The sequence below is a fragment of the Bombina bombina genome, chromosome 4 (genome assembly GCF_027579735.1).
Source record: "Bombina bombina isolate aBomBom1 chromosome 4, aBomBom1.pri, whole genome shotgun sequence".
Taxonomy (NCBI): Eukaryota; Metazoa; Chordata; class Amphibia; order Anura; family Bombinatoridae; genus Bombina; species Bombina bombina.
In genome coordinates this window covers 1,213,374,640-1,213,383,352 of record NC_069502.1, presented here as the reverse complement: position 1 = coordinate 1,213,383,352, position 8,713 = coordinate 1,213,374,640, and positions in this window count along the sequence as shown.

Below are 8,713 nucleotides of genomic sequence, written 5' to 3'. Positions count from 1 at the left end.
CAAATATCCCCCACTTTTTTAAACTTAACCCATATCCAGTAAACAACTAAATCCAGCATATGTACCTTGGCACTTAAGGCAGCAGATTTTGGGTGGCAGTACATTTTGAGTCCCAGGGCATCCAATAGGATGGTCCTTATTCCACTTTGCATAAATACCTTTTGTCTGGGGGTGCACACAGTGGATACACCAGCACAACATCTGTGTGCAGCAAAGTACTGTATGTGCAGAGATAAGCAACGTTACATGAAACATTCATTTTAATATTGGTTAAGTGGTAATAGTTAAATACATGTTACATGAGTATTATTGACCACTAGGTCTTATATTCCTGCCCTATGTATGTTACTGACATAAGGGGTTACATTTTTGCTCTGATTTATTTGCAATAAAGTGGATACATTTCTGCTCTGCATGAGTTAGTGGTCATTTTAGAGATAAATCCTTGCTCTGTGTGACTGTGTTACTAGCTATATTGTGTTAAATCCCTACACTATGAATGATGCAGACAATACTGACGTTATATCCTAGCTCTGTGAGTTACTTTCCCTAAGGGGTTAAAACTATCCTCTGCATGGGTTACTGGTCATATTGGGGATAAATACCTGTTCTGTTAGTGCATAATGGGGTTAAATCCATGCTCAGTATGTGTGCATTACTGTCAGAAAAGTATTAATAGCATCCAACCTCACCGCTAGCACTGCTTGCCATGTTCAAAAGCTACATAGTTTGCCCACTGCCAAATCTGGTGCTGTAGTGATACTAATGATATATAATCCTACTGTCCTCTCAGGCAGCGAATGGGTTAAATGTTAGTGCTGCAGAATGTTGTGGTGCTGTGCAAATAAATAATATGAATATGTTATTAGCCAGAGTAAAGAGGAATACATTCAGCAAGGAATATACTGTAAGCAGATCATATTGTGCAGGTTGGTCTAATATTTTCTGGTAGTTTTTCTCTTGCATGACTCATGTGCTGTCAAAGAGGGCTGTAATCAAGGGGTTAAATTCAGCAGACTGCGTGCAGAGGGCTGAGGGTTAACCCCTGTGTTGCCAGCTCTTGCCTGTACACAGTGGCGTGGATAACTCAGCAGATGTGTCTTTGCTGAGATCTCAATCACTAAAGGACAGATTTCTGGCGCCATAACACCTGTCATCGCTAAATAACATCTCTCACATCCAAGAAGAAATAGGAACCCTTATTAAAGAGGCATGTTTGTTGTTGTTGCAAAGTTTAGGAGAAAAACATTGATTTGGATTCTTATCTGTGTTACTGCTGCTTTGATCTGCAAGAGGCATATAGTGTGTGTATGGGGGTACTCCCTGCAACTGCAAGAAAAAGCACAAAACAAGTCATCCCCCATATGGCACTTAATGTAAGTAATGTTACCCTCATGAGGATCACAGAGGAGTGCATTATATTCCTTAGCCCATACAATAGAAATAAATACTTTATTCCAATCCAAGGTTATCAAATTCAAACCCATTCAAATCCATTACACAACCATTCTACACTTTGGACCTGTTGAAAACTATGTGCTGCCCACATCATACTTTAGCATTTGGCACAGCTTTGTTCCATCCTCAGTTCTTAGGTTAAAAACAACATTGGACAAGTTTCCATTGTTGATGGTCATTTTTGAGGTGCAAATCATGAAACTATTTATCTATAGTGTAAAGTGCTATTGGCTTCTGTTCTTTACCCAGATCACCTATTTCCTTATTTATTTTACATTACAACTGCATACATTTTTTATCAGGTGTTAAGCGTAACCTTCCCCCCATTCCCCAGCAACTAGGGTTAAATTATTGTTTCAGAGTTCAAGTAGAAAACTTATTATCCAAACTGTTTGGGACCAGAAAAATTTTGGATTTCGGAATGTTTGGATTTTGGGGAATTCCGAATTTGGGGCTTTGTATCTGTATGTTGCTAAGCAACTATAACAAGATGATGTAAACAATGTGTACATGTGCACAGTCAGTTTGGTTTGAGTTTGCAGATTTTACCTGTAACACACTCAGCCAACCAAGCAGCAATAAACAAACACTATACTAATTAAGTTACACATATGTCAGGCTCTTATGTTTAATTTATATATTTTTCTTTGGTTTAACACAAAACACTTACGTAATAATGCATTATGAACAATTACATTCATATATAACACTTCAGTATTTAATATATAAAATATAAATATTTTATATGTACTGTTTATATGAATCATTTTAGAGTCAACATCATTTGTAGTTATTCATATCAATGCATTTATTTTACGTTTTAAATGTTTCATATTTCAAACTACCAGTTGCAAAGGGCATTTTACGTCTTTACATCTAGGAGAAGCTAATGAAAATTTGAACCCACCAACAACAGAACACAGTTATCCGAATGAGTGGAAACTGTATATAACTTATCCTTTTTTTTTTGTCTCCCATAAACTTAAATGGGATCTGAAATCAGCCTTCTTCAAAATGCCAATTTATTTTAGTTATCTAAAAATTATTAACACTAGCAATGCTAAATTGTGCATTATTTCTTTAATTTAATAAAAAGTAAACAAACACATTTCCTGAATGCATATAAATGGTTAATTGCAAAAATAAACTGAGATATATCAGAATTTATCAGGCACCTTCATCTGTATTGAATTCATTATCTGTCATATTTTATTTTCTCTTTGGCTGTGTTTATTTACCTCATATGGAGATCTCTACAACTTCTTGTGGGAACCTACTTGCAAATCGTATGAGACCCAAGTTTCATTTAGATTTTCTTTCATGTGTTTACCTAATCTCATAAGGTAACACTTGGGTTTGCTAACTGATTCAGTGGTTTCACCAAATGCACAAAACTAGCTTTGCCGTATTTACTTACTGTGTCATTATTGTAATAAAAAAAAGGATAAACCAGAAGCAAAATAGTTATTATTTAGAGGGAAACACTCTGCTTAGCGGGGAGTTGATCCAACTCTCCTACAGAACTTAAAGGGATAGGAAAGTAAAAATTTAACTTGCATGATTCCGATAGCGCAGGTCATTTTAAAACACTTATAAATCCACTTCTATTTCAAATGTTCTTTGTTCTCTTGATATCCCTTGTTGAAAAAGAATATGCACATATCCTACACACGTGGGAGCTGCTGCTAATTGGTGCCTGCACACATTTGTCTTTTGTGATTGGCTGACTAGATGTGTTCATCTTGCTGCCTGTAGTGCTATGCTGTTACTTCAGCAAAGGATAACAGGACAATGAAGAAAATGTGATACTAGAAGTAAATTGGAAAGTTGTTTAAAATTGTATGTTCTATCCAAATCCTGATAGAAAATTTTGGGATTTTGTGTCCCTTTAACAGTTTGATTTACAGCTTGTGACTGGCTGTGCAGATGTACACAAGACTAAGGTCTTTATTCTCTAAATCTGTTATCTAAAAATATCTGTCAGTGTTAGAAGGTCCATCACTGGATTCTCTAACATTGAGGGGTGAGTATCACACTATGGGCGTAACCTACATTCATCATTTATTGGCTCCCAAAACCACCTAAGAGTGGGCAGGGAGACATTGTGACTACAACCATTTTTATCACAAGTGACCTGGTTCTTTTCCTGCTCATCCCCTTAAATAGTTCAACTCCACCCCTGACCTTTTCTCCCTTGCAACCAGGCCCCTTTTCCTCCTTAGGTCAAAAGCCCCCCAATCCCTAGGTTATACTCCATGTCCTGCAGGTTAAATTGTTTTGGAAGTACAATCTTAATTAATCTACATATCAGAAATCATATAAATAGTATAAACTAAAAAAGACAGATATAGAGATATATATATAGATAGATAGACAACAGACAGACAGTTAGATAGGAAGATAGACAGACAGTCAGACAGGTAGATAGACATGCAGACAGATAGACAGGCAGACAGATAGACAGACAGATGATAGATAGATAGATAGATAGATAGATAGATAGATAGACAGACAGACAGACAGACAGACAGACAGACGATAGATCGATAGACAGACAGACAGACAGGTAGACAGACAGATAGATGATATATGTACATTTTAACATATACGTTACTAATAATCATTGCAATATTTTAAAGCCTCCTATGAATATTACTCTGCAGTATATATCTGGGAGATTTTGGATTTCATGGATCTATCTCAGCTGCAGCCAGGCTTACTTGAACATCTGTGTAACCAGAAGCCAAAGGTTCAAATTTGGGTCACTGTCCCTCTGACACCCATTGCTTTCCAGAGCAGGTAAATAAACTGTGCTGGTGTTTAGATTAGAATTCTGCAGCATCACAGGCTGGGGGAAGCCTCCCAGATAGAGAGGATCCAGCAACCAATGCAGAATACAAATAAAATACATAGATATACGTAGACCTAGGATATAATGACACACAGAGCACAGAGGTCACCTATAAATAGTGCCACTGCCAGCATATGAGATATTTATATGAGGTAACACAGCTCAGTATCTGTCACATGGGTAGATACTGCACTTACACCTGACACCTCCCTTATTGGATAAGCCTGCTGTATCACCAGGAATAAGTCACATGGGCTGTTATTGCACTTACACCTGACTCCTCCCTTATTGGATAAGCCTGCTGTATCACCAGGGATAAGTCACATGGGCTGTTATTGCACTTACACCTGACTCCTCCCTTATTGGATAAGCCTGCTGTATCACCAGGGATAAGTCACATGGGCTGTTATTACACTTACACCTGGCACCTCCCTTATTGGATAAGCCTGCTGTATCACCAGGGATAAGTCACATGGGCTGTTATTGCACTTACACCTGACACCTCCCTTATTGGCTAAGCCTGCTGTATCACCAGGAATAAGTCACATGGGCTGTTATTGCACTTACACCTGACTCCTCCCTTATTGGATAAGCCTGCTGTATCACCAGGGATAAGTCACATGGGCTGTTATTACACTTACACCTGACACCTCCCTTATTGGATAAGCCTGCTGTATCACAAGGGATAAGTCACATGGGCTGTTATTACACTTACACCTGACACCTCCCTTATTGGCTAAGCCTGCTGTATCACCAGGAATAAGTAACATGGGCTGTTATTGCACTTACACCTGACTCCTCCCTTATTGGATAAGCCTGCTGTATCACCAGGGATAAGTCACATGAGCTGTTATTACACTTACACCTGACACCTCCCTTATTGGATAAGCCTGCTGTATCACAAGGGATAAGTCACATGGGCTGTTATTACACTTACACCTGGCTCCTCTCTTATTGGATAAGCCTGCTGTATCACCAGGGATAAGTCACATGGGCTGTTATTACACTTACACCTGACACCTCCCTTATTGGATAAGCCTGCTGTATCACAAGGGATAAGTCACATGGGCTGTTATTACACTTACACCTGGCACCTACCTTATTGGATAAGCCTGCTGTATCACAAGGGATAAGTCACATGGGCTGTTATTACACTTACACCTGACACCTCCCTTATTGGCTAAGCCTGCTGTATCACCAGGAATAAGTCACATGGGCTGTTATTGCACTTACACCTAACATCTCCCTTATTGGATAAGCCTGCTGTATCATAAGGGATAAGTCACATGGACTGTTATTGCACTTACACCTGACTCCTCCCTTATTGGATAATCCTGCTGTATCACCAGGGATAAGTCACATGAGCTGTTATTGCACTTACACCTGACTCCTCCCTTATTGGATAAGCCTGCTGTATCACCAGGGATAAGTCACATGAGCTGTTATTGCATTCACATCTGGCACCTCCCTTATTGGATAAGCCTGCTGTATCACCACCTGGGATAAGTCACATGGGGAGATACTGCACTTACACCTGACACCTCCCTTATTGGATAAGCCTGCTGTATCACCAGGGATAAGTCACATGGGCTGTTATTGCTATTACACCTGGCTCCTCTCTTATTGGATAAGCCTGCTGTATCACCAGGGATAAGTAACATGGGCTGTTATTACACTTACATCTGGCACCTCCCTTATTGGATAAGCCTGCTGTATCACAATGGATAAGTCACATGGGCTGTTATTACACTTACATCTGGCACCTCCCGTATTGGATAAGCCTGCTGTATCACAAGGGATAAGTCACATGGGCTGTTATTACACTGACACCTGGCTCCTCTCTTATTGGATAAGCCTGCTGTATCACAAGGGATAAGTCACATGGGCTGTTATTACACTTACACCTGGCTCCTCTCTTATTGGATAAGCCTGCTGTATCACAAGGGATAAGTCACATGGGCTGTTATTGCACTTACACCTGGCTCCTCTCTTATTGGATAAGCCTGCTGTATCACAAGGGATAAGTCACATGGGCTGTTATTACACTGACACCTGGCTCCTCTCTTATTGGATAAGCCTGCTGTATCACAAGGGATAAGTCACATGGGCTGTTATTACACTGACTCCTGGCTCCTCTCTTATTGGATAAGCCTGCTGTATCACAAGGGATAATTCACATGGGCTGTTATTACACTTACACCTGGCACCTACCTTATTGGATAAGCCTGCTGTATCACAAGGGATAAGTCACATGGGCTGTTATTACACTGATACGAAAAGGTGAGAGTAAGCGCTAAAAGAGCTTAAAAGGCTAACGAACTTGTGGCTAAATCTTACAATTTATTACCTTCGATAAAGGCTAAACATAAATAAATATCACAATAAAACCACAATAACACAATAAAATTAGAAACATGGATCCATGTCTAACTTCTGAAAACATAAGTACATAATAAAATCTCCTGGGAGATGCGAATTACAGTGGGAGTGTTGACACTCCTTGATAGTGATACACAAGTGTGGGAAGTTGAATAAAAATACAAATATTAATACTTATAAGCAAAGTTAAACCATAAAACGATTCCAAACTCACAATGTCAATCAAATGTAAAGTCAATCAAAAATGGTGAAAAAAATGGTGGAAAAAGTAAAATGTGAATGTTCGTATTAAACCATGGGTGTGTCCTCCAACGTTGCTGATGGGTAGTGAGAGATCTATAGTCAAATATAGATGTTAGATGAAGTTGTAGATAATATGAGTGAAAAATAAGTAAAAAATAAGTAAAAAATATATATAATTCAACCTTTAGGCAAAGGTCATTAGAACCAAAAGGCAAAAAACAAAAAGCAAAAAATAGAAAAAATAATAATAAATGATAAAATCCACTTTGGTGAAATCAAATATGAAATGTAGCAATCCAAAAAAGATAGCGTTCGTGTTAGTTGTGTGCAAAAAATGGGGGATTAAAACAAATTCTGTGCCCAGTGAGTTCAATGTCCCATCCGATGTTAAAAGTGAAATCACAATAAATAGCGACAAAAAAAAAAAAAAAAAAAAAAAACCTGTAGGAAAACAAAGAAAAACAAAATAGTGCAACACTGTATACAATAGATAATAATGGTAATTAAAATCAAGCTCACCAGTATGCCAACGCGTTTCGGCCTAGATTAGGCCTTTCTCAAGACTATACTGTGTAGTGATCTCTGGGAGCTTTAAATAGAGAGTGTGAGAAATCAATTGGTGCCGTTTTGGCGCCAAAATCGGAAAGACTTCCCTTTCCTGTTTGCCCCATTGCATCTCTGGGATGTTTCCTGTAGTTTCTATCCTATTCCCATCCAACCTGTATTAGTTGTAAATTAGAGAGCCTTTATTCTATGTATCGGTCTAGAAATGGCCTTATTGTTCCTAAGGGTTATTTGGCAATCATTCCGGTACTCTTCTACAGTGGCTATATACATCCTTTATGTATAGTAATAAATTGTTTGCTGTCTGCGGACTGATTTCCCTTTTTTCTGTGTCGATGTTATTATTAGGGAATGGATGCTTACTTTAGATCAACCTAATCCTTATATAGTCAGAAGCGCTCAAATCGGAAGACACCGGATGTTTACACAGCCGACTTCCGCCTTAGCTCCCTTGATGCGCTCAGATCGGGAGATACCGGATGCTTACACAGCCGACTTCTGCCCTGATTGATTTGCTCCATTACGTTATGGAGTGTGACCGGAAGTGAAGTCATGTCTTCCGGTTTGGCTTCTGGTTGTTGTGGTAGATTACCACATTTGTCAGTTTTATTGTCAATGCTGGTTTTGGTTAGAACCTGATATGTCCATATTTAGGCTTTAGCTTCATATGTATGTGCATTTTAAAAGTAAATCAGAGTGAAATTGTCAAATTAATATATTTAGTAAATTGGTGGGATATATATTCAGAGTCTTCATGATATTATGAAACTTCTTAATCTGTCACTACTTTGTGGAACGGCTATAATTATCTAGCTTTTCTCAATATTTGTAACGATCTCTATTCTGATCTGTTAGTCTGTATTAGAAAAAAGACTAATAAAACAAATTAAACCCTGTGTTTGTGTATTTCTCACTACCTACTGTTATGATCAACAGAGGTGAGGTGGATCTGTTATATATATCCTAAAATGGAGTTTTAGAGTTCACCGGAGTTGTTATCTTTCTGTTAAGTGAACCCGTTAGTTATGGATACACTGAGAGTTTGGACCTTACTGTTCTTTCAGATGAAGTTATAAACTCAAGGTACTTGAGTGCTACATTGGATAAATACGTGGGTGTCTTACTAAGGGTGGCTATTTTTCAAATATAAGCTGGGGTCAGATAATGATCAAGAAGATCTATTCTTATAGATGACTTATGTTGGATATTCTAACATAC